This window comes from Balaenoptera physalus (assembly GCF_965194825.1).
Source record: "Balaenoptera physalus genome assembly, chromosome: 7".
NCBI classification, from domain to species: domain Eukaryota; kingdom Metazoa; phylum Chordata; class Mammalia; order Artiodactyla; family Balaenopteridae; genus Balaenoptera; species Balaenoptera physalus.
In genome coordinates, this window is record NC_138886.1 from 77,388,421 (window position 1) to 77,412,788 (window position 24,368).

Consider the following 24,368-nt stretch of genomic DNA (forward strand, 5'->3'; position numbering starts at 1 on the left):
TCATTGTCATAATTAACTATTCTGTGTAGAATGAATAGAATGGAAAATCTACATATGCTTTAAACCCCCAAAAGATGAAGTTGTACCTATTTTACACTTATACTTTTGGAGTCAATGTAATTTATTTTTCTACAATAGTAGTTTTGGTTAACTTTTTTGTCTCATTTGTGGCAAACTCCAGAGGCATGAAAATCTTTGAATTTCTACAGGAAACTGTAGTTTATTTTATACTTTTCATTTAAGCCTGTGAGAAACATTTTCTCAATAATGCTGATTAACTATGTAGCCACCTTTTTGTTATTTAGAGATCTTCCATGTTTTATTTAGTGATGACAACTGTTCTGAGATAGTCTCTCTTGACCAGTGAATGACTATAAACAAAACAGAAAACAGTTGCCTCCTAAGGGTAACTCCACTCACTTTTCACCATCTTCTTGCAGTGTCTTAGCTCTACCATTGATACAATGTTTCAAAATTTCTTGCAGAAAATTGTTACAGGTAGTTCTCTACAGATATTTAAAAATTTTCTCTGAATGTGCTTGTGATCAATGTCAGAGGAAATTTTTATATTTGTTATAAAACATAAGTAGCAGCTACGAATTGAGGACAAAGTTGTAGTTCCCAAACTAACTGTTTTCAGAATTACCTGGGGGGGATTTTGAGAAACAGAGCTTTCCTGTCTTGCCCAGACATACTAAATCAGAATACCTCAGGCTGGAGCCTAGAAATCTCAAAAAAAACAAAAATAAACAAAAAAACCTTTCCCAGTTTAGGGAGCCATTGTTTTAAAGTGAATGGTGTTACCAAATTTGCCAGTGCCAGAGAGATCTGTAGGTGTATGTCTTTAACTGTTAAAAGGTCAAACTTCTAGACTCTGGGAGAAACAGAGTATCAGGCCCTATATAATTAGGAATAAAGCAGCAAATTAGAAATGAAACAAAATGACTACAGAATAGTCAAATTAATTGAAAGATTTGAGCCATAAATGCACAAATCTTCTTAAAAAAGATATATTTTGTATAATATCCAGATATTTTCATCAAGAAGAAGTCAAAATTGGTCACCACAATAATAATTCTTTGCATTCTTACAGTGATTTGTTGTTTTTTTATATATACTTTGATGCATAGTATCTCTTTTGTCTTCAAAACAGTGAGACAGGGACAGGGAAGGTTCTGGTGTCCTCATTTTCTGAGAGTTCTTCCCAAGATTGCAGAGAATTGGAACCAAGGCCCAGAAATCCCTGTGTGCTGATCAATCAATGAGCCACTTTGAGAGGCAGAACTTAGGAGACTGTATTATCAGTCATCTCATATTTTTTTAGGGTGACAGGGAAATAGTATAATGTGTTTATTGTAAATGCTTCAGGTAAAGCTTTGCAACTTAAAGGGGAGCTTTATATATCTAGAAACCTATTACTTAAGGTAACATTGCTACATAAATTTGTAGGCTGGAAGGGATGTTAAAGTGCATTTACTCTAGTTTTCTCATTTTGTAGATGAAGACCCTAAGGCTCAAAGATTTGTGTGGTTTGCCTAGTGATTCAAAACTAAATCTGACCAATTTTTGGAAAAAGGACATCTTTCCTAACCTATGTTCCATATTATGGATTTGTTAAAAAGAGTAAAATACATTGGTGAGTGATTTATGTTAGTTCAATTTGCTAATAATGTTAACTTTAAATTTCACTTTTCCTGTAATATAAAATATTTTGTAATACTTTAAAACAAAGTAATCTCTTTATTTTCAAAATAAGTTATTATAAAACTGAGATACAGTTGATAATTTTACTCATAAGGGATTTCACCCCCACCCAAATTAAAAGTTTTCCCTCTTTATTTGAGCACTAATAATGGTATTTTCAAAGGAGCAGCAAAAGTGAAATATTTTCTTTTAATTTTTTTTTAAAGTTTAACCATTTTTACTTTGCTATTATGGAAATGGCCAGAAAATTACATAAAACAATATTTTGAGAGAGTATTCTCCTGGTTGATTTTAAATCATTGTGCTACTTGAAAAATTTAATGTTTAAATAACTCCACAAGTTATTACATTCATCAATATCTGATTCATGCATTGTGGATATAAACATATTTAAGGATAAGAAATGGATTCTATGTGCTTTTTATAACCTGAGAAGTTAATGAATGTGGCAACATTTTAAAGGATGAGGTAGCAAAGATATTCTGTTTTATAATCAAAATGCTATCTTCTTAAAGGTCATTATTTTCCAGCACAGTGAAATTCTTACCTGAAGATGTTAAAATGGACATATATCATAATAGTTTATCAAATATTTTCAGTGACAATAATCTGAAAACATGGGAAAAAAATTGTCACCACTGACTCAGGTGCAACAACACTGGATAAAATGTTTGTTATGGTCTGATGGGAAACAAGTTTCTTCTGTCTTATCAGGAATTTTCTGTCAGTGAGTGTCGTGCCCTCCACTGTTGTGAAGAAAGAAGTGTATAGTTCTTGAAACTGTAATTAAGATGAGTGGCAGTTTGGGGATGAACTTAACACCACTGAAGGTAAAGAAGAAGGATGGAGCAAAGCTGTGTCTTTATTGACCTTCTGTTACCCCTGAATCAACTCAGCTCCAAAGGTTTGTCTCTTTTTGCTTCTACTTATTAAAGCCAATTAATGCCCTTTATTTTTGAAGCCACTTTGAGCTGGGTTTTCTGTTGCTTGTAAATGAATGTCTCTTAACTGATAGATCATGCTAAAATCTAAAGTTGTACCTTATGCTGCTGACATTGATGCTGCGTTTTTCTATGGGTTTATATCCAATGATGTAAATGTTGTAAAGCCTGAGGCTATATAAGTGTATCCACTTATGAATCAAACAAATAAATAAACTCTAGGTATGAAAACAGCCTCAAAAGGATTATTATAAAATTCCCCTAGGAGTATCATGAGGAATAAATATTAATGCCTTTTAACTGTTTTATAGTTTAAACTATTGACAGGCAGCATTGTGACCAGTTTTAAAGATGAGAGTAAATATTACTTAAAAGAATAAATTCATATCCATATCTACTCCACAGTAATTTTCTAAAAATTGCATTTGTCTTCTAGATACTTTCTCAGGGAATGAATCTTTTACTTGAGAGTATAGTACTATAGTATGATAGATTTGCCAAACTTTATTTCTTTGAGAAAGCTTGGCTACTCATATATGACTTTTATAGTTGGATAGTTGGAAAAAGTTAAGAGAGATGGACAGTCTAAGTCACTGGCACAAAGCCATCTTTTTTGAGGTCGTATACATCTGTCTGTCTTTTAGAAATCAAGACATTTGTCTGGGTAACGGTTTCTATGGGGAATTTTTGGGCCAGGATGTAGCTTAGAACACTGAGTCTTTCTGAGACTTCAAGTCCACCTCACCACCTGGCTGATAGCCACTCTTTCTCTGAAATGTGAATGCTTTATATGTCATGAACTTTGATTCTACTCTCAGGACGTGACAGTAAGTAATACCAGCCATCCGTGAAAAACAGATCCTTATTTTATTTTTTCTCACTTCTCTTGATGTTATAGGTAGTGACATGACTCCTACAAGCTTCTAATAAGTATTTGTGAGTTCTTCCAGGTTTCTTCTTCCTTTCTCAACTCTATCTTCAGCCCGCAATCCCCCTCAGCTACTCTCTGGCAGTGACTCATCCTGTTCTGGTCCATTCTCTGAGTTTAAGCTGTGCCTACGCTAGAGTTTTGGCACATTTTACTACACCTGGAGAACTGACGATGGTTGTGGGGCTTTTAAAATAGTTCTTTATATGAGTTATTGAGCAGAACTCTGAGAGGTATGGGCATAGGGGAACACTTCCTAATGGAAGAAAGAACTAAAATGAATAAGTTTGATTCAAGGTCAATAAAAGAAATCCTGCCAATGAAGTAACTGAGCATAGAATAATATCACTTTCTCAAATATCCTCTGATCATGAATCATGAATTTATTTTTGAACTCTAGGATAAAGGACTATAAAAAGAGAACAAGAACATCAAATGTCCTATATTTGTATTTTTCTTGGGGAAAAAATTGTGTAATAGCATTGATGCCTATGGCTTCTACTCTGAAAGGGAACTATGGTAGACCTTTGCCCCATGGTTATAAGAATGTTTGGGTTTTATAAATGAAGGTCATTAGCCCCCTTAATATTGACATAAACTAACGTTGGACTTTGGCAGTCTTGGTGCATACATTACCAGGCAGTGGTGGCATTTCTGGTAGACACCAGCGGGGGTGTTTGGGGGCAATGAAAACCTAAACTCTGACTTAATACAGGTACACAGAAGAAATGGAAGAAAGGATAGAGTTCATTTTGTGCTTATGAGGGTCATGTTTTTGCAAACACATGAAACAATCCCTAGGGATTCTGCAGAGGGTAAAGTGAAATAATGTTTATAGATAATACACGTGGAATACCTAATATGTATAAGGCACAAGGATAACAATTAACATTATAATAATCCCATATGATAAAGCTGGCTGGGATTAGAAGCAAGGCAGTATGACTCTATATTTTTTAGACTTGTGCTTGTTAAAACTACTAGAATTTCTGTACTTTGTGGGAGTATTACTGTGATACTAGTTTCTCCCCCAAGGCAAAGGTGGATTTTGAAATTCAGGTTTATTTAATGGGTGCACAGTACAAGTGTGGGGAATTAAAAAGGAATGAACATACATTTAGCCTGTGGGCAAGATATTACCTCTAACTTATTTCATCTGGTGTTATTATTGTAGCTCCATCACAGTGATCAGAGTGTAACTTCCTTCCCTTTAGGTTGAAGGGTACATTTCTTCATTTATTAATTCAAAACAGTTGTTTTAAATGCCTGCCTACCATATGCCAGACATTGTAGTGAGCACAAGGATGCAGTGACAAACAAAAAAAAGGTAGAAGCTCTTCTGGAAAAATTACTTTCTAGCATGTAACTAGGCGCTAAAGAGTTGTGAACGATGGCTAATTGATTGATTAGCAGTTTCAAAGAGGAGTGTGTTGAGGTGCTAAATATTCTGTGACTCGCAGCTAAAGAACTACCAGAGGGTGCCTTAAAAGCTAATTAACATATACTGCAGGATCTGATGAACCTCTGTCTCCTTTCTATTTATCTCTCTGTTTTTGTGTGTCTATTGTCTTATCTTCCTGTACATGTCCTTCATACTGCTTTCCTCTTCCACTTCTTTTCTCTTAAAATTTAGTCAAATATGGTGTAGCTAAATTAAGTATCCTTACTATTTTTCTTTTTCCTATTGGCCCAGAGGGCTGAGATAGAGATTTTTTTTTAAATTTTAATTTCAACTCCAGAGTAACATGTCAGTCCTTCTGGGGAGAAGAGATCTCATCTTCAGCGGAGGGCATACTGCCAAATGGCTATGCATCCAGGAGGCAGTTGGAATGGGAAAGGAAGCAGGGACACTGGTGATGCCACAAAGCCAGTGAGGGTACCCTTATCATAAGAGGAAGAGACAGCTGTTTTTTTTAACATCTTTATTAGAGTATAATTGCTTTACAATGCTGTGTTAGTTTCTGCTGTACAACAGAGTGAATCAGCTGTATGTATACATATATCCCCATACCCGCTCCATCTTGAGTCTCCCTCCCACCCTCCCTATCCCACCCCTCTAGGCATTTTTCACAGAACTAGAACAAAAAATTTCAGATTTTGTATGGAAACACAAAAGACCCTGAATAAAGCAATCTTGAGAAAGAAAAACGGAGCTGGAGGAATCAGGCTCCCGGACTTCAGACTATACTACAAAGCTACAGTAATCAAGACAGTATGGTACTGGCACAAAAACAGAAATGTACCTCAATGGAACAGGATAGAAAGCCCAGAGATAAACCCACGCATATATGGTCACCTTATCTTTAACAAAGGAGGCAAGAATATACAATGGAGAAAAGACAGCCTCTTCAATAAGTGGTGCTGGGAGAGCTAGACAGCTACATGTAAAATAATGAAATTAGAACACTTCCTAACACCCTACACAAAAATAAACTCATAATGGATTAAAGACCTAAATGTAAGGCCAGACACTATAAAACTCTTAGAGAAAATCATAGGAGGAACACTCTTTGACATAATTCACAGCAAGATCCTTTTTGACCCACCTCCTAGAGAAATAGAAATAAAAACAAAAATAAACAAATGGGACCTAATAAAACTTAAAACCTTTTGCACAGCAAAGGAAATCATAAACAAGATGAAAAGAAGAGACAGTTTTAAACATATGTCCGTTCCAAAGTGAAATGAAGCCAAATTTCCACATTATCAAGCAGTGAGAAAATTCCTAACTCATTCTACTTCATTCCTCTTTTCCTTTTTATTTTCCTCTGAAGGTAAAGAGGGAAGACCAATTATAAGCTCCTCTCCCAACTGGGAGAAAAGGGAAAGTTGTAACTTTAAACCAATGTTAAAGTTTTGAGTATTACATGAGGCAGGACATTTTAATGACAAAATTAAGACTAAACAGTGTGACTTTAAATGATTTGAGAACATTTTATATTGTCTAAAAGTGATCAGAAATGTAGGGGATTAACTTCATCATAGGGCAGGGGATGAGCTAGCCCAGAAGACCAAATGAAAGGGACAAGAAGACAAACATAATTTTGCTTCCTGAAAAGTTTGCTTTAGGATTTTACTTCATGCATTAAAACAGTTACATTTGCACATATATGAGAATACCTGCAGGGTATATACTGGGAGTAGATTTGGTAGTTTATAAGTTATGTACATGTTTCATTTTTATATTAACTTTTAATATAATGCTAATTGTTTCTAATCAATATAGCCTTAACATTTCTTTCGGCTTGAATAAACTTGAGACAGGCTTCTTCCTGCCTCTTGGCCCCTGACCTCCCTCTTTCCCCCTCATCCCAGCTGGATGGCCTAAACACAGTGGTCATTCCCCTCCCTTATTTTAGAGCATTTATTTAAGAAAACTTACAACTCTAAATCCTTTCTCTGCCTCTTTGAGATGCAACTCTTTTAAAAATCCTCTTGCCAGTTTACAACCCAGGAGTGTGTTTCTCAAAGACCTGAGAGCTGTCCCTTTGGAAAGTAATCATCAAAGAAGAGACAGCACTGTCTTACAGTCTCTGTGGTGCACCCTGAACCGCGTTTTAAGACTACCTCTGTCATGGAAACAGGAGAAAGTTCACTTTTCCTTTGGAAGAAGTCAGTTAGCAAGCACAGATGGCCCAGGATTCCCTTCATCACAGCTATGAAGAACTCTCCCACCATTTGTTTCCATGGAACTGTGTTAAATCTGAGCTCAGGCCTCTCTCCCCTACTGCAATAGCCTTGAATAAAGTCTTCCTTGTCTGTCTAACCAGGATTCACTGGTCATTTAGAGTTCTGAAATTCTCTTGGGCAAATGTTGTCTGGTCCATACACTCTAGAGTAGGGCCTGCACAGGATAGCCCATTGAGCTAGATCCAGCCCTGTCTTTTTTTATGATCTGGGAACTAAGGAAGGTTTTTATGTTTGAAAGACTTGTAAAAGACAAAGCCAAAGCCAAGAACAATATGCAGAGACCACATGTGGCCAAGCAAGCCTAAAATATTTACTATCCATCCCTTTACAGGAAAAATGGGCTTACCTCTTCCCTGAAGCTAAGGAAAACACTTATTTTGGTGCCTGGTCAGCTTACACAGTCTGCTGTCTGCCTGTAAGAATTTAGAAACCCAGAGAGTTTTTATCTCTCAAATGGTTTCAGACTCTTTTAGTCCAGGCTGTCAGGGCTTTTGCCAATTCAACATTTGCATAAATGCTGTGGATTTTTTTTTATATCAGTGATAAAAGTGCTGGGTGCATCAGACTTCCATGGAACCACATTGTTAACCATTCTAGAGTCTTCTTTGGCTGAGAGTAGCTCTGAGGTGCTCAATTAATCCTTTCAGAATTTTTATAAGTGGGCTTTCCAGTGATACTCTTGGTTATGTCTTTTCCCTGAGGCCATGCTTTACAGACACTATCCCCACTCACTTTTCCATATTTGGTCTCTTTCCTGAAGCCGTTTTTGTGAGAAATAGTTCTATCTTCCATCCCTGAAACTTCTGGCCTGACTGTACTCTCTTCAAATTCTGTTTGCAAACTGGACAGTTTCTTTCTGAGCATAATTCTTTTAGTACCTTATCAAATGCATCTAGTAACAGCACACATTTTCAGAATCTCCTTAAAATTACCCCTTTCCACCCTTACAAGATCATTAGGTAGATTTTATCCTTTCAACATTATCACAGGCCATGGTTTTAACTAAACGTTATCCCACTCATACAGGTCACCATTTTTATAGCTGCTTTAACTGTTTCCACAGTGCTTTCCACATGGTCCCAGGTCCATTGTCACACATTTTAGAATTTTATTACCACAGGACCTCATTTCTAGGTAGCAATTTCTGAGTGTATTAACTATTGCCATAACAATGCTGACTAATAAACTACCTGAAATTTAGTAGCTTGAAACAACATTGACGTATTTTTGGTGCAGAATCTATGAGTGAGCTAAGATTGACAGATTTTGGCTGAGTTTTTCCACTGGGCTAGGCTGGGCTTAGTTCAGTAGGTTCTCCAGCACATATTCTTTTAATGGATAGTAGAAACATAAAAGTGAAAGCTCAACTGCACAAGCACATATCAAGTCTCTAATTGTATCATTTCCAATCACCTTTGGTCTAAGGAATTCCCATGGATAAGCCCAAAAATCAAGGGGCAGAGAAACACACTCTGTCTCTAGAACAATAAAGTTATGATTAAAGGTGTGAATATAGGGAAGAGTAAAAGATTGGGACCCATAATTCATTCTCCTACTGAAGGTAATTTATACAGAGTGCAAATAATGCAAACCCATTCCAACATTCATAGGTGGTTCTGAATAACGAATAGGAACATCCAGAAGAGAAGTGGAAATCAATGCCATATTAAAAAATAAATAAATACACACATCAGAACTGAAAATAGAAAAGGCATAACTGTGTATTTCTGAAGTACTTATCCTATCATACAATTAAACAAATTAAACATTCAATTCAATTAAAAAAGAACAATAAAATATACTCAAGGAAAGTCAAAATAGGAAATAATAAAGATAAAAGTATAAATGAATGCACTAGAAAATATAAAAGGGAACATATTATAAACATGTCCTTGAGCTTATTTTAGAAAAACATAATAAAATAGAAAAATCCTGACAGATCAAATTAAGAAAAAAAGAGAGAAAAATGTAATAAGTAAAAATTAGAAGTAAAAAGAGAGCAGATATGTGCATATTTAAAAAATTTTTGACTTTATTAAAATTTTATTTTAGTAATTTATTATATAATTATAATATAAATTAGATTTCAAAAATATGTGTTTGTTAAGCTGGTTAATTAATCATCCTCTAATAAATATTAAGTCTTCAAATATGAGGAAAAAGTGTGAAATGTCATGAAAATTTGGCCCTCAAAAAATTCTTTTGGAACCCTCAGAATGGGAGAAAATATTTGCAAATGGATCAACAGACAAAGGATTAATCTCCAAAATATATAAACAGCTCATTCAGCTCAATATTAAAAAAACAAACAACCCAATCAAAAAATGGGCAGAAGCCCAAAATAGACATTTCTCCAAAGAAGACACACAGATGGCCAGTAGGCACATGAAAAGCTGCTCAACATCACTCATTATTAGAGAAATGAAAATCAAAACTACAAAGAGGTATCACCTCACACTGGTTAGAATGGGCGTCATCAGAAAATCTACAAACAACAAGTGCTGGAGAGGGTGTGGAGAAAAGGGAACCCTCTTGCATTGTTGGTGGGAATGTAAATTGATACAGCCACTATAGAGAACAGTATGGAGGTTCCTTAAAAAACTAAAAAGAGAATTACCATATGACCCAGCCATCCCACTACTGGGCATATACCCAGAGAAAACCATAATTCAAAAAGACATATACACCACAATGTTCCTTGCAGCACTATTTACAATAGCCAGGTCATGGAAGCAACCTAAATGCCCATCGACAGATGAATGGATAAAGAAGATGTGGTACATATATACAATGGAATATTACTCAGCCATAAAAAGGAACGAAATTGGGTCATTTGTAGAGATGTGGATGGACCTAGAGACTGTCATAGGGAGTGAAATAAGTCAGAAAGAGGAAAACAAATATTGTACATTAACACATATATGTGGAATCTAGAAAAATGGTACAGATGAACTGGTTTGCAAGGCAAAAAACTGGTTTGCAAGGCAAATGTAGAGAACAAACGTATGGACACAAAGGTGGGAAAGTGGGGGTGTGGTGGTGGTGGGATGAATTGGGAGATTGGGATTGACATGTATACACTGATGTGTATAAAACAGATAACTAATAAGAACCTGCTGTGTAAAATAAATAAATAAAATAAAATTCCAAAAAAAAATTCTTTTGATTGTAGCCATAGTAAAACATCTAACTTTCATTGTTGACTGGCCATCAACCTCTGTGCTGTGTGCATTGCTTGATTAACATGTTATATATCTTAAAATATTATAGAAATTTTATAATCCCCCTATGGCAAGTAAGAAAACTAAAGTTGAGAAGACAAAAAATTTATCCAAGGCTGCACAGCTTGACAGGTGCATTCAGGATTTGGATGCAGGTAGTTAGATTGAGAGCTTCTGCTTTTAATCACAATGCCATTCCAGATTTTGGTGCACTTTATTTTTTATTTTTTTCTATTTCTAATTTTTAAAAAATATTTATTTATTTATTTTTGGCTGCATTGGGTCTTAGTTGTGGTGCGCAGGCTTCCCATTGTGGTGGCTTGTCTTGTTGCACAGCATGGGCTCTAGGCACGGGGGCTTCAGTAGTTGTGGCACGTGGGCTCAGTAGTGGTGGCTCGCAGGCTCTGGAGTGCAGCCTCAGTAGTTGTGGTGCACGGTCTCAGTTGCTTCATGGCATGTGGGCTCTTCCCGGACCAGGGTTTGAACCCATGTCCCCTGCATTGGAGGTGGATTCTTAACTACTGCACCACCAGGGAAGACCCATCTATTTCTAATTTTTGAAGAAAGCATAAAAATGAAAAGTGTGAGGGAGTAAAATGTACCTTCCCTTTAGGGGAAAGTTTCTAAAGAAAAACAAATAAGAAAACCCAATGTTGATGAAGAAAAAATTACAAAGGATATGTAAGTTCCCTAGATTACCATGATTTAACTTTTTATATGAAATAAACCCAAACAACAAATAGCTGTAGTCATTCCCAATGGAATTCTGGAGCAAATTTAATTGGAGAAAGGCATACAAATCCTTTTAACAAAGTAAGTATGAAATTTGGCATCAATTTGAACACCCCAAATATGGTGAAAGTAACTAAAAATATTTTGTTTTATGACAAGAAATTAAAACTTAAAATAAATTGATTATGTATCCTAGGTACAAAATTCCATCAAGGATACAATACCCCATCATTTACTAACATCATGTTTATTTTCAGAGAAAAAGAGAAGAAAAGAAACAGTAAGTACAATTAACATATATATCAATTTTATGAAGCTCCAAAACAGATAATCAGTAAAATGTGAAAAAAAAAAAAATCTGTTTTAGAATTGTGGAACTACAAATAGTATTGATTAATAGCAGTTTAAATTTGGGTTACAATGAATTAATGAAATTCTAATTTTTCTAAATTTATAATTTAGAAATATATATATAATTTTATATAATTAATTCTATATTCTAAGTAATTCTAATTTCTAATTAGAAGTCTAAATTCTAAATTTATAATTCTGAATTTTAAAAATCCACTTTTTTCTATTTTTTAATTGTTTCAGTAGATAGTAAACATTTTTGAGGTTGCAAACATCTATCAACAAGATGCTCATGTATTCACAAAATAAAAAGTGCTAACAATAGGGATACATGGTCTCTGGGTCAGAAAAAAATATTTTGTGTTTTGCCTTATACTTATTGTAGAAAGATTAATATTTAATACTTGATAAATGTTTAGATTTTTTATGCAAAATAATTATATATTTATATAAAGAGTACAGTTGACAGGATTCTAAATGCTATTATATCCTCAAAAAGCCAAGATACTTCCCTCATCAATTCTATCAAGGCACTCATATAATAGCATATATTATTTATTGTTACTTATATATGGATGTAAAAGCATAAAAATAGACTGATAATCTACACATATAATTCATTAGAGTGATTGTTTCCAGGGAGATTTTGAAATTGGGGCATATGTTACTTTATTATCATTTATTGTTTTATTTCTTTTATTACAAAATTAGTTTTAAGTATTTATTGCACAAACTTAGTTTTGTCACCTCTTAATTCTATATTTACAGGTATTTTTTATATTATTATCTGTACTATTGTATATTAAAAATCTCGATATAGAAAATGGTGGTCCTCAGTGTTTATATGCAAAGAACGAGTGACAATCTCTTTTTCACTGTTTCAATCAAGAGGACGTTAATTGGAAATCGGTCTCCCTTAGAATAGAAAGACAATAGGTTGCACGTTTGATTGGAAAACTGGGGCAACAGTAGAAATGAACTGTAGGTCAGTGAGATAGTTTTCAGTGTGTAGGGATTAAAATTTAGACAGAACTGGGCTGGCATACTGAATCTGCTACTTAATCCCCTCTTATGTTGAACATGATACTTAATCCCTTTTTTCCTAAAAAGTATCATCTATAAAATGGGAATCACAAAACCTACTACATATAGTTAGAATTAAATGAAATAATGTGTGTATTGGGTTTAGGACAGTGAATGCAAAATATTATTATTGGTTGGCCAAAAACATCTTACAGAAAAACCCAAACGAACTTTTTGGCCAACCCGATACTTTGTTCCTCCATATTATTGCTCTATGTTGCCCCCAAGATTCTTGAGGGGGTGTCTTTCCTTCTTTAGTGTCTGGCTTCTCTTCTTTAGTTCACCCATGTAGACATACATATTAGTAGTTCATTTTTGGAAGGCTGGTTTCTATTCTTTTTAATGGGAATAATTGTATTCCCTTGTATAAATATACTATAATTTGTTTATTCACTCTTCTGTTAACAGAATCTGGGGATTTTTTTTTAGCCTCGTCCTATTACGAATACAACTGCTCTAAACATCTCATACAAGTCTTTTTGTTGATGGGTATTTTTATTCTCTTGGGTAAATGTATAGGAATGTCATGGTTGGTTTGATAACTTGGGGGCTTCCCAGATGAAATCTGAAACTGACCCCGAACCTAGAGGGAAGGGAGGAACCAAAGAAAGAGGCAGGGTGCTCCAAATTGATAGGTTGCAGGTTTAATAAGTGAGGGAACTTATTTACATACACAGCTTGTCTTTGGCTGCCACAGGACAAGTAGATCTCTGCACCTGCCTGTTAGAATCTCAAAAGTTTATATAGAGGTCTTAACTGTGTGCCGTCACATATACCACCCAGATGGTCTCAACGACACATTGCTCCCTCAAGACCGAGTCCTTGAAAATGGCTCCCACTGGGGAACAGTGGGCAGAAAGTACTTTCTAAGGACAGTGGAGGGGGTGAGGAACATCCAATTGCCTGGGTCCAGCTCAGGGGTCAACCTATGTTCACCTCCTCTAGTTGACCTCCTGCCACAGTCATAGCATTACGTGTATGTTTAACATTCTAAGATACTTTCAGTTTTTCAAAATTGTACATTTTATACTCTCAACAACGTGTGTGAGTTCCCATTGCTCCATATCTGCTCAACATTTTCTGTTCTCAGTCATTTTAATTTTAGCCATTTCTGTGGATGTGACGTTGTAGCTCACATTGTGATATTATAATTTTCCTGTTGATTAATGCTGAGCCTTTTCATGTGCTTATTGGACATGTGTATATTTTCCTTTTTAAAGTGTTCAAGTCTTTAGCTTATCTTTTGCAATTGTGTTGTTTGATTTTTATTATTGATTTTTATCAGATCTTGATACATTCTGAACACAAGTCCTTTGTTATGTTTATGAATTGTGAACATTCTCTCCTATTCTGTGGTTGCATAATCATTTTCTTAATTATATCTTTTGAAGAGCAGAAGTGCAATATTTTGACATAGTCCAAATTATCATTTTATTTTTCTTTTACGGTTAGTGATTTTTATGACTTATTTCTTTCTAAAAAAATATTTTCCTATTTAAATTTGTGAGTCCATTCTCCCATATTTTCTTCTAGGAGCTTTTAGATTTCACATTTAGTTATACATCCCAACTTGAGTTATTTTTATTTATTTTTTTCATTTTGAAAAGTAGCTGTCAAGATTCATTTCTTTCCATATATTTATTTAGCAATGCCAGGAAAATTTGTGAAAGACCTTCCTTTCCCCATTGAATTACCTTTGCCCCTTTGTAAAAAGAAAATGAATTAAATGTATTTGGGTCAACTACTAGGCTTCTATTTTGTTCCACGGTTATATTATCAATCTACATGAACAAACATGTTATGTATGAATTAAGATAGTTTTACTTCTCTACCTTCCAAACTTTAGGTATTTTGCTTTCTTGTTTTATTCAAAGTCTGGACCCTCTAGTAGAACACAATAGAATTGCTGAGAACAAACATCGTTGCCTTTTTTGCAATCTTTGTGGAAAACTTTTTTTTTTTTTTTTACCATAATAAGTGAGTGATGTTAGGTCTAGGTTTTCCATAGATGCTCTTTATCAGATGTAACTTCCTTCTAGTCTTAGTTTTCTGGAAGTTACTACCATGAATGAATGTTGTCATAAATTTTTTCATATGATTTTTCTCCTTTATTTTCTATTTTTAGTTTGTTAACAGGGTGAATTGCAATGATTGATTTTCAAATGTTAAATTATGCTTTTACTCCTGGGATAGCTCCACTTTATTATGACACATTATTTGCTTTATAAATTGTGTGATTCCATTGATAATATTTTATCAAGGATATCTTTGTTTACAGTCATGAGGGATATCCACTTGTAAACTTATTATGTGATTTCTTTTGACATTTTGTTTTCAGTGCTCTGTTGGCCCTATAAAATGAGTTGTTTGATTCCTCCTTTTATATTTTCTGAAGCATATATATAAGATTGGGATTATTTCTTCTGTGAAACAATTTTGTACTGGGATTTTCTTTGTGAGAAATTTACTGATTATGGATTTAATTTCTTAAAAAGATTTTCTAGTTCTCCTTGTATCCATTACGGTAAGTTATGATTTCTAAAGCATTCATCCATTTCATTTAATTTGTTGAGTTTATTAGCTATACATTGTTTGAATTTGCCTCACTATTCTTTATAACATTCTCTCTTTTGTTCCTGATAGTGTTAATTTGTGTCTTTCCCAAACATTTTTAGGATTTATCAATTTCTACTCTTTTAAAGGAATCAAGTTTTGTCTTTGTTGGTCCCTTCTATTGTTTTTCTATTTGCTACTTGATTTCTTATCTCTATTATTTTCTTCCTTATATTCAATACTAACTTTGAGTTTATTTTGCTCTTCTTTCATTATCTTCTTGAGGTAGAAATATAGATAATTAATATTAACACTTTTATCTTACCTAAGCATTTTTAGTCCCAAATTTCCATCTAACCTGTGTTTAAGCTGCATCCCACATATTTTGACATGTTGTATTTTCATTATCATTCACTTCAAACTATTTTCTTATTTTTCTTGTGATTTGTTCATTGACCTACGTGGTATTTGGAAAAGAATTGTTTAATTTGCCAATGTGACTTTCTGCATAACAGAACACATTTCGGTTTTATGGATTTCTCATTTAATTCTACTCTGTTCAGGCAATATACACTGTTAGAGTTAACAATGTTGAAGGTTGCTGAGAATTATTTCATGGCCCTCATTATGGTCTACTTTGTTAAAATCCTATGTGACCTTGAAAAAAATGTGCATTTTTTTGGGTAAAATATTCTATAAATATCAATTAGATCAAGATAATATCAATTAGATCAAGTATTCTATAAATATCAATTAGATCAAGATAGTGTTTAAATTGTTTAAATACTCCCTGATTTAAAAAAATCCTATCTTAAGTAATAGGTTAACCAAAATTTGCATGCAATTTCAAGAGGCTGGGTCATGGACTCATGAAAACACACACCTGAATTGTGATTGGTAGATGATGTGCCACCTGTGGTAACAATGAACCAACCGTTGTGCAGCTGATAGCTGTTATATAGATCTAATTGCTAAGAGGGATGTGCTGCCTCTATCCAGGTTACTTTCCCTGAGGAGGCAGGTGGTTCATACACTGACTGTGCTTGGCCGTGCTCTGACTACCTGTTTAATCCTTGAAGGTTCTCCAGATCAGATGGTTTTCACAATGACCTCAGCAGGTAGTGTCAGGAGGATCCCCTGCTGGGAAACAAGTCACTGGATGCAGAGCCAATTTACCAGTGTGCCCTCGGTGAGTGACAAAGTAGAACAGCAAACCAAAGTTACACGAAGGTGTGGAGCCAGTCAGTAAACCTGGATGACTGCTGTTTTGCCTGCATCACCACTTGTGCTGGAAGCAGATTTTTTTACTCTTTAACTCCTGATTAATGAGAGAAAATGTACCATATTTTGCCTAATGGTCTGTCATTTTATTAATTGGATTTAGACGTTTTCTTTACTTCTGTGAGTACATATGGGGAGGACAGTTGGGGGTAAAGAAAAGCAGACAAATGTTCAGTCTTCCATTGCAAACCAGATGCTGCCTGACTGGAAGGGAGAAGTATATAAATTGTTTGGCTAGTTCCTGCCAACAACATAACGTCTACCAGCGGAAAGCAAATTGGTACATCATGTCAGTACTGATACTTTTGTTTCCAGCCTTATCTTTTGTTTAGCCTTCTCAGGGATTTTCAATGTTTTTCAACATGAAAATTGTCCCTGGTAAACTTGAGAAGTTTCACAAAATTCCCAGTAAGAAATAAATGGTAACTTATAGTTAGTGTAGCCTGTGTGCTTGAGGGTCTCGGAGAGATTTCTAGATAGTAGAAGATGACAGTGGAATCTGATTCTTTTCTTAACATTTACCCACTTTAAATAGAAGTTATTTTAAATACACTCTGCAGTTCCCAGTGAATTTAATTAAGATATACTGAATATAATGGAATATAACAGGGGAAGGAAGGAAGGAATTAATAGTTACTGAGAACTTAATCAATTTTTAACTTCAAGGCAGAAAGCAGAATTTGTGCCACTGTATTCAAGCTGTTCATGTATTTCCTCATTCAATCCTTATAAAAATCTTGTAATGAGCAGTATTGATCCGATTTAGAGAAAATGAAACTGAGTTTCAGATAAAGTCAATACCTGCTCTAGGACTCTCGGCCAATAAATATGAAATCAGAGATGCAAATCCAATTCTTTACTGTTCCAAAAATTATATTAACTCTTCCAACTACTGCGTATTACCTCCTTACCTTTCTTTCATAGGTCCAGGGATGTTATTATTATAACAGGCACTGTACTGAGATATTATATGTGTTACATTTAATTTTATTTAAATGTAATGCAACAAAAATAATCTAAAATGAAACTTCTGAAATTCAAATAAATAATTTTTCTCTAGAAGAAATATTTTTTCCCAAGAGATGTCTGTAATGTTAAAATATAATAAAACCTAAGATATTCATGACATATTTTAAACTACATGATTTTATTTTAATCAGTGACAGTTGATAAATTTTCTCTTTTCTGTAAAAGATGGTGACCTAGAGTTTTAAAATCACTCTCATGCTCTTCTTATTACTTCCAAATTTTTTTTCAGTTTTATATTATCTCAATTTATAATATTCTGAAATCATAATTACCATAGTTATTTAGTAATAAGATTAGTTCTGTTTTTAATGGCTTCAGTATTCATCCCTGGTCATTTATATAATTCCTAAACTTTTATTTGAATTGGCTGAACTCTATTTTTTAATAAAACTTTAAGTTTTGAGATAATTGTAGATTCACATGCAGTTAATGCAGAATGACCTCAAGTACCCTTTACCCAATTTCCCCCAATAGTAATATCTTACAGAACTATAGTATAATATCACCATGAGGGTGACACTTATACAGTCAAGATATAAAGAATTTCTATCACCACAAGAGTGCCTTATGTTGCCCTTTTATCTCTTGTGTACTTTGCTGAGTTTCTCCCAATGGTGACATTTTAAAGAACTATAGTATAATATCACACCTAGGATATTGGCATTTATCCAAATCACCAACATTATTCAGATTTCCCCAATTCTACTTGTACTTACATGTGTGTGTCAGCTTCTCTGTATTAAGTTTTACACAATGTTACCTCAGAGCTTGGGGCTTGTTCCGCTTTTTAAATAAGTTGTATGTCTTTTGCAAATCTGGGAAGTTTTCAGCAATTATTTCTTTGAATACTTTTAAAGCCCCATTTCCTTTTGCCTCCCTTTGAGACCCATATCATGGATTTTAAATATTCTGTTATTCTTCCATTGGTCCCAGAGGCTCTGTTATTTCTTGTTAATCAGTCTATTGTCTGTCATTCAAATTGAGTAATTTTTACTGTTCTTTGTTCTGGTTAACTGGTTTGCTCTTTGTTGCCTCCATTCTGGTGTTTAGCCAATCTATTGAGTTTTTATTTCAGTTATTGTATTTTAAGGTCCAAAATTTTCATTTGATTCTTCTTCATGCTTTGTAATTCCTTTTTGAGACTTTCTATTTCTTTGCTGAGACTTTCTAATTTTTCATGTGCTTTAAGCATGTTCCTAACTGTATGTTGAAGCATTTTATGATGGCTGCTTGAAAACATTTGTCAGATAATTTTAACACCTCTGTCATCTTAGGGGTGACATCTTATTGATTCTCTTGTCATCCTGTTTGAGATTTTTCTGGTTCTTGGTATTATAAGTTTTAAAAAAATCAAAACATGGGCATTCAGGGTGTTATGTTATGCAACTCTGGGTCTCATTTCAACCTCGTATTTTAGCTAGCTTCCTCTGAAGTTGCTTTTGACAGGAAAGAGTGGGCTTTTACTGCCGGAAGTGGGTAGAAATCCAGATTTCCTACTTAGCTTCCATTGACACCCGAGGAGGGTGTTCCTTGTTGCAGTGTGGGTAGGAGTTCTGGCTTCCCAGGAGGCTCCCATAATACCTCTATGGGTGGGAAGGGTGGCAGTACCTGGTGACTGTTTCCCACATGGTCTCCACTGACACAGGGGGGTGAGGGTATCTACTTTACTGCTGAGTAGTGACTATTATTATTTATTACATCATTTATTTATCAGTATAGACTCATGGATATTTAGTTTATACTTTGGGTTATATAATTATTTATTATACTTTCAAATACTATTTTTCATCAATTACTTTATTAAAGTTTTTTTCTGTTTCTGATTTGTTATTATTTTAAATCTGTATCATTTAACATTTTATAGTTTGCTGATTTATGTTATTCTTTGAAACTTCTATAATTTTTCTCAATTTTTCTTAGCTTATTTTGAAATACTAAGTTAACAGTTTTTACCTGCTATGTGTTAGGTGTTAATGGCATGCTTCCATTATATATAGGGATGTTATTCTGCTCCCTATTTGTTTTTTTATTGTAACAACTTTGTATGAGATTCTGCTGCAAACCTTTTCTGTTATACATTTGTAGGTAAAATGATCATATTGCACTTTTAGGAAGGAGGTGTGAGCAAGGATATTTACTATAGTTTCACCACTCTAGAACCCTCTCTGTTGTTTTCACCATCTAACCAAAAATATGGTCTCAACTTTCCGAGAACTTCCTCCACAATTGCCCAGCCGCTTCAGCCCTCCCTCACCTCTATCTGAATCTTCTTTCCTCTGTCTCTGACCTGATCAATTTGGATTCTATACTGGCAATATCTCCTCAATATAGAAAAGATGCTTTAGTTTGTTGGTTTCTAGATTCCACAGGGCACGTGCCCCCAGATAACTTTACTGTTTTCAGACATTCACAAGGTTCCTTGAACTCTAATCCAAATTAGTGCTTACCACGTGACCCTTCAGCTTTTGCTGCTTTTTTTCTGGATGGACTGAGAAACTTGGCAGGGAGTACATGATAATGATTTGGGGTTCTCTGGATCTAAGGTTTGTCCCAAGGCTCTTTGCTTTCCCTCTCCTTTCTCTAATACAGTTTCTGATATTAAAAAAGCTGTTTAGCTGTTGTTAGTTTGTCTTCACCCACTTTTATTTGGGGTTCTTTTTATTGAAATATAATTGACATATAACATTGTGTAAGTTTAAGCTGCACAACTTGTTGACTTGATACATTATTATATTGCAGTATGGTTACCATCATAGCATTAGCTAACAGCTCTATCACTGTTATATAATTATTATTCTTTTTTTGTGTGTGTGGTGGGAATAATTAAAATCTAGTCTCCTAGCAAATTTTCAGTTTCTAATACAGTATTATTGACCATAATCACTGTGCTTTGCATCAGCTCTCCAGAACTTATTTTTCTACTAGTTCCAAGTTTGTACACTTAAACAAGGTATTCTGAGATTCTTGAAGTCACCTTATCACCTTACTTATGTTTCTGAAAAAATTTCAAAAGATTCAAATAGCACATTTATGTCACAGCTGTCTTCCAACTATCCTACTTGTTTATATTTAATTTAAAATTTTCACACTGTCTCTTCTGCTCGCCTCTGCCCTATTGTCTGTAAAGTTTTACATAGTATTTTAATTACTTTTAATTACCACCACCATCATCTTTCTATCTATCACATTATCATCATCTTTAATGAAACAGATTTCTAGGATTTAGCCTGATGTGATTAAGAAAATAAAAATTATATAGAAATTGTTTTCTCCTTCAAGTGTAGGTGTATGTGTGAGGATAATGAATAAGATGTGTGAGGGTAATGAATAAGATGTGTGATAAGCACCTTGAGCAATTTGAGGAAATATGCAAAGAAAATACAGAGGCAACAACATATTTATGTATTTGTTTGTACTTTATAGCTTCCTCCAAATGAATGTGAGGAGGCGGGATTATAATCATTTTAATTAGGTTGCACCTTTCATTGTTTTCAAATTTGCTAAATCCTTGTGAATTTGGGTTACATAAAAGAGAATGAATACTTGATGTACTAGCTTCTTCCCTTTTTCTTTTTTCTTCTTTCCTTTCCCCTTCCTTCCCTTTGCCCTTTCTTACTATTTTTCTTTCTTTTTTCTCCCTCTTTGTTTCTCCTCTTGTTATAAAGGGCCTGATACATGATTACAGATGCCTCAAATCTAGTAGAACATAAAATTTGGGGAGAATAATAAATGCACTGGATGACAAAATAGGGCTCTGAATCTATCCTGGTGGACTAAACCTTTTAAAAATTAAATTCAGCAGCATTGGATGTGAGAAAGCAAACTAGAACATGAAGCCAACTGCACAAAATTTAGGAAAAGAGTAAAGGCTCTCAGCAACAATGTTTTAGTAAGTAATGAATATAATTTCAGTCAACAATATGAAATTATCCCTAAAGTGCTAAACACCTGAGCCTACTATGATTACAGGGAAAATTAAGGGAAAAAACCTGCACCTTTTTGTCTAGAGTGAGACTGTGATATTCTTTTTCAGTAAAGGCATAATTTAAGTATTGTGTTTATATTTAGTGCTTCACTTTAACAGGGTGTTATTCCTGCCAGATGTGTTTCAGTCAGAGACTCTGGAATGGTGAAGATGCTCAAAACCTTTCAACATGAGTTAATACCCAGGATAGTAGCTTGAGAAAGAGAAGATAGGAGTGTTTCCCTCACATATTGAAAGTGTTATGTGGAAAAATTATATGAAGTCCCAAGTGAAGGAATTGCAGAGCATGGGTCAATATGAGAAAGAGTTCAGATGAATATATGAGACTTTTATAAAAACCAGACAAAAGACAGTAAGGGCTGCCTCAGGAAGTGGTGAGGTATCTAAACGACATTCTGATGACCACTTGGCACAAATTTTATATTCTACAATTTCAAAGATGATTGGATTGTATGTCTTTTAGAATCTCTTCAAGTTAGAATGCTTGTTATTTTATGAAAGATCCATGGCACCCCGAAAGAAATAACAAATATTATTCCCAACTTAAATTCAAATAACATATTTGATTTATACTAAATTGTAATTTGAATCCAATTGTGAAAACTATTGAAAATATAATTTAACCCTTATTTGCATTCTGCTCTAATGAGATAATTAAAATTAAAATATAATTCCTGGTAATGGGAAAAAAAAAGCTACATGGAGGTTGAGTATATGTTACTGACCTCACACTATCTCATGCCTTTTACTTATCAGTAAATAATCCTGAATTTGTCCCTCCCTCTTTGTGTCAACACATTGTAAGGAGCATAAACTAATATAATAAGCTATAAAAACTGTTGCTTTTGCATGACAGGAAAAATCTGAAACAGAGAGGAAGGTGCTGCACAGATGGATTCTTGCTCTTCTTTCCCCATAGTAGCTATAATGAAACATTGATAGAACTCTGCATGCTGTCACTGAGTAGATCTCCTTTATTATTTCCTTTCCTGAAGGAGATGTAAAGAAAATGGATGCTGGGGAGAAAAGACTGAAAGGGGGAAATGAACAAGGCAGCTGAGGTTTCTTGATGGCAATAAAGCTTCCAAAGCCAGACTCTAATTAGGAACCAGGATTATATCTCTCTCGGGGAATGGAGTTCCTCCTGTTAATGTAATGCATTATGGTAAGGACATTTAGCGGAATAGCAGGGATTTCAAAGTGCAATCTCAGTTTAGTGCTGTTTCTTCCTCCACAATTCCCTCAGGTTATAGAGTAGTTGATAGAGCAGAAATTGTCTAGATCTTTCAAACTGTGTCTTTGAAGGAAAAACAAAATTCAGATAAGAAGAGAGTCAACAAAATGCATAGGGACAGACAGCTACACATTATAAAAAAAAAAGGAAGAGCATAATTCAGAGAGAAAAACCAAAGGATAAAACTATTCAATGACCGATGTTTCTATAGAGACGAAAACTCAATCCAGAGAAGAAATTTTCCCAATCACTTACCTAGAAAATGCAACTAAAGAAAATCACAAAATCTGTCAAATCAGAGTTCAAAAATAAGGAGACAAAACAGTTTTATTATGTGTGAGACAGAATTGTGGCCCCTGAATTAGGCCCATGTCCTAATCCCTAGAATTTGTGAATGTTTTAGCTTACATGCCAAAAGAAATTTTGTAGATAGGACTAAAGTTAAGGACTTTGAGAAAGGGAAATTAGCCTGGATTATTTGGATGGGCCCAATATAATCACAAAGGTCTTTATAAGGAAAAGAGCATGGCAAGAGACTCACAGTTGAAGAAAGGGATTGGAAGATGCTATGCAGCTGTCTTTGAAGATGGAGGAAGAGACCACAAGTCAAGGAATGCAGATGACCTCTAGAAGTTGACAAATGCAAGGAGACATCCTTCACTATTGCCTCCAGAAGGAATCCAGCCTGCTGACCCACCTAAACTTCTGTCCTACAGAAGTGTAAGGAAACAAATTTGTGTTTTTTAAAGCCACTAAGTTTGTGGTGATTTGTTATAGCAGCAATAGAAAAATTAATGTAAATTACATGAAACAAAAATTGCCCACCTTTAAAAACAAACTGATGACATGTAAACATTGTCAAGTTTTTTAAAAATTCAAGAAAATGAACAAACACTGCTGAAAGTTGGTTTACTAAAAGAAGGCAAGGTAAGAGATGATCTTAATTGATATGATCAAAGACCAAATGATTAAACAGATTAAGAGATAAACAAGGCATAAGAAGCCAACATAGGGATAAGTGGTTTACCTGAAGAAAACACCCAACAAATATATAAAAAATTCTGAAAGTATGACTCAATTTTCATTCAAAGGTGAAGGGCATAGGTAAACTTTCTCAAACATGGACCATGAGCTCTTTTGAAAAATAATTGTTAAGATGAAATTTATGGTTTCACTTTAAGGGAGATAGAGATATACTTCTCCCTATTCCTTCTGTTAAGTACAACTAAAACACTGGTTATTATATAAAACAAACATAAGAAGATATTGAAAGGTGGAGAGAAGAAGGCAGACTGGCTGGGACCTCAGTATCCAAATAATGACATGGTGGTGAGTCTCAGGGTTTTCTTTTTGCCTCAGATATCCCAGATGTGGAGCTGAAGAAGGAAGCAACTTAGAAATGCCAACAAATGCATACAAAAAATGCCCCAACAAATGCCTGCTCTCCCTAGCAAATGGATTAGGATTTGCCCAGCAAGACAGAAAACTTTTAAACAACAACTACTCAACTCTATCCAACACCACAGAAAAAACTATGGCTCCCACCCCCCCACACACACCACTAGCCAAGACCAAGTGTGAAGCCCAGACTTTCACCATTGTTAGGCTGGAACTAGGCATCCCAAACTCCCAAACC